At 46.2% G+C, this 3,356-nt stretch overlaps 1 pseudogene; it reads right to left on the bottom strand.

Annotated features, from left to right (window-relative positions):
- Positions 1 to 21: 21 nt before the first annotated feature.
- LOC119344875 lies at positions 22 to 1,794 on the bottom strand (annotated as a pseudogene).
- Positions 1,795 to 3,356: the final 1,562 nt, after the last annotated feature.

Here is a 3,356-nt window from a genome sequence, read left to right as displayed (position 1 = left end):
TCAGAATCCCAAGTTCGAAACTTCAGCAGCTCCAGCTTTGGGGTTGCTCCTTCTTCAAACTTCACCAATTTGAGGTTCTTTATGAGATCCAATTCCAGCACCACCAGGCTTGGGAACATGTCCCGATGGAAACTGAGACAAACCTCATCACCGTGCTGGAACGACTTCTTCAACAGATGTAGGAACGCCAGGTTTGGTAAATCACCAAGGAGTTGTATTGTTGTATCATGCTCTAGTATCCTGGAGCTCCGCAGCTTCAGCTTCACCAGATTCTTGAGCCCCTTGACCCATTCCGGCAGTTTGACCAGGTTGCCGTACAGCTTGAGGCTCTGCAATGTCTCCGGAAACGAGAACTTTCCATCCAAGAAGCCACATAGACCTGGCTCCCCCTCTGACCGGATTGACAATGACTCCATGCGTGTGAGACCAACAATTGCTGAACACAACTCTTGTCCGTTTTCCTTATTGACGCCAGTCACTCCCAACTTGCGCAACTGGGTGAGTCCTTTTATGTCCTGTACAGCATACTTTCCGCGTCGTCCGATGTTCACAACACCCAGTGTGCGCAGGGCTTTCAGTTTCCTCATCCCTCTTGGCAATAGAACACCATACAAGTCCAGGCGAATTGCAATAGCAGGCAATAGAAGACAGCAATATAATCTGCATGCATCACGGTGGCTGAAGTTACCACCATGAAACACACATTGAGGTGCACAACACGCTATACAAGAAAGCAGCGGCATGAGACAAAAAAGACATGGCCTATTTTGGGTGCCCCGTGGAAAACTCATGTACAAACTCATCATCGATTGAGACCACCTCATCCACCGAAAGCCTGCCAGCATGAAGATTGTTTAGCTTCCGAAGCTTGATGATTGTCTTTGGCAGCAACAATATTAGGGTTTGTCTAATGTCTAGTGTCTCAAGCTGTCTCAGGTTGCCTAATGAATCTGGCAGGTGAGAAACATCATCACATCCTCTTAGAGAAAGGTATCTTAGGTGAAGAAGCATCCCAACATGCTTTAGGTGATGACTATATACACCTGTTGAGTCTTCTAAGTCCAGCACTCTTAACAACCTCATCTTGTCAGAAACAAAAAATGACTTCCACTCTCCAAAACATGTAACTGACCGCAGACGGGACATGTCCACCATGCTCTCAAACTCACTCTTATCTCCCTTCCAGTTGCTGCTTATAACTAAGTGGCGCACAGTGGTCTGGCTATTTGAGCTGCAACCTTCCTCGAGTGTAAAAACAAGATTTTCTTCCATGGACTTTGCGATACCAATTTCACGGATAAGATCATGGACTTGGCAGGAACTAATTCCTTTTCTGCTATGAATTGATTGTTGAGATGGTAGGATCATACTCCTGCTTATAAGTTCCAAGAAGTAGCTATCCGCTATTTCCTTTGCAGACTTGCCGCGTACCTCCCTTGAGTAACCCTCTGCACTCCACCGACGTGCCAAGCGTCCCCATCCAACCTTGTAATCTTCAGGAAAGATGGGCATATATAGGAAACATGACTTGAGGTGATAAGGTAAACCATCATAGCTTCTCATAAGGACAGTCTTTATGGTCCCAAACTCCGGATTCATCTCCAACTCGGCGCTGATATGCTCATTTAGTTTCCTCCACTCCAAAGCAGATTTTGGTTGGTTTGCTAAGAAGCCACCTATGGTGACTACTGCAAGGGGGAGTCCATTGCACTTCCTCAGGACCATTTCTGCTTGTTCAACCAACTCAGGATATTGCTTATCCAAATCCATATTCTGCTTAAATACCTGAAATTTGAGAAATCATATTCTTTAGTACCCAAATGGTAAATCCAGTATGGAGTAATCTTTTATATACTTGTAGGACTGTGCTAGCTTATTTATCTCATATACTATCACATTTTTACGTTTAGCAGTTAAAAATGGGAACTAGTGGTCCTACAGTCAGTGGTGTAGCCAGGCCCAGGCTACTATGGCCATGGCCTGGGGCGTGGCTCCACAATCCTTTGTACACTATAGCTATTTTTGCTACTGTAGCTGCCACAGATACTGTAGCTATGAGGGCTGGCCCGGGGCGTAGCCCAGCCCTGGCCATGCCACTGCCTACAGTCACACTTCCTGAGTCACATGTTTAAACATTTGCTCTTGGTAGTACGAAATTAAATAATTAAAATATTATTCCGAGTGAACTATGAGCAAATATGCAACTTTCAACTTACGAGTAAGTAAACTATATAAAGCAACTTTCCATGTGCAAGGATGAAGAGAGAGACAAGTTCCCAAGTGCTGGTGAACTCAAGGGAGGGAAGCTCCTCTACCATCACATGCTGCCATTCCAAGCAAACAAAAACTTCATGGTAAGTTGTCTCCGGAAAAGCAACACCTCGCAAAACCAAAGCGGTTAATAGCGGGTTGTGAACAGGGGTGAAGGCCATAGGTAGGAGGAGGTGACACATAAGAAGAAGACGCTTCTCCTGAAGAAAGCGGTGCATCAAGATGAGATGACACGCAAGGGGGATAGAGTTCATCATGAGAAGATGGTGCATCAGGAGAAGACATTGCATCAAGAGAAGTCGACACATGAGGGAAAGAGGGCACACTAGAAAGGATCCACAACACATGGGCAAAATGAATAGAAGGGAGGATGAAGCAGCAACACAAGGACGACGCATGAAGGAAAGCGACAAGCTTGGAGTCAGGGACTGGCAGGCGACATCACAGACAGGGACTATAGGCAATACTGGTGGCTGACGGAGCTCCGACTGGTGGCTGACGGAGCTCTAGCTAGTGATGGTGGCGATTACTTCTCCCCATCAACGACAGTCGTAGGAGAAGCAGCAACAGTAGCACGAACAAGGAAGCAGAACACCGACTTGGTCCGGATGTGTTTAGTGAAGCGGAAGAAGCAGCTTGAGCACGAGTGCGGGGATGTATTGATCAATCGAGAATGGGCTTGGACTTGGGCACACGGGAGTAGAAGCCAGTGGATTGATCTAGCAGAGTGATAGTGGCTAGCAATAGGATAGTTGAAACCGACCTACACTGAACTAGACCAGGTTCAGACCTAGTCAAACCTACACTGATCTAGATCAGATCCAAACCTAGTCGAAATCATGGCTGTGGTTCAGAGCATTCATCTCTCGATGATCCCCGATGAGAATGGCTAGGATAGTCGAAATCGACCTGCGCTGAACTAGACCGGGTTCAGACTTAGTCGAAATCATGGATGGGGTTCAGAGTATTCATCTCTTGACCGTTTCTGCTAAGTTTCTTGTGACTTCCAGTTCCACACATGTATCCCTTTGTCGCTACATGAGAAGGTTTGGAACATTAAGGCAGAGGTGAAGGTTAAATTTTTT

The sequence above is a fragment of the Triticum dicoccoides genome, unplaced genomic scaffold (genome assembly GCF_002162155.2).
Source record: "Triticum dicoccoides isolate Atlit2015 ecotype Zavitan unplaced genomic scaffold, WEW_v2.0 scaffold189984, whole genome shotgun sequence".
NCBI classification, from domain to species: domain Eukaryota; kingdom Viridiplantae; phylum Streptophyta; class Magnoliopsida; order Poales; family Poaceae; genus Triticum; species Triticum dicoccoides.
The sequence above is the reverse complement of the archived record's forward strand: the minus strand, read 5'-3'. Positions and strand labels throughout refer to the sequence as shown.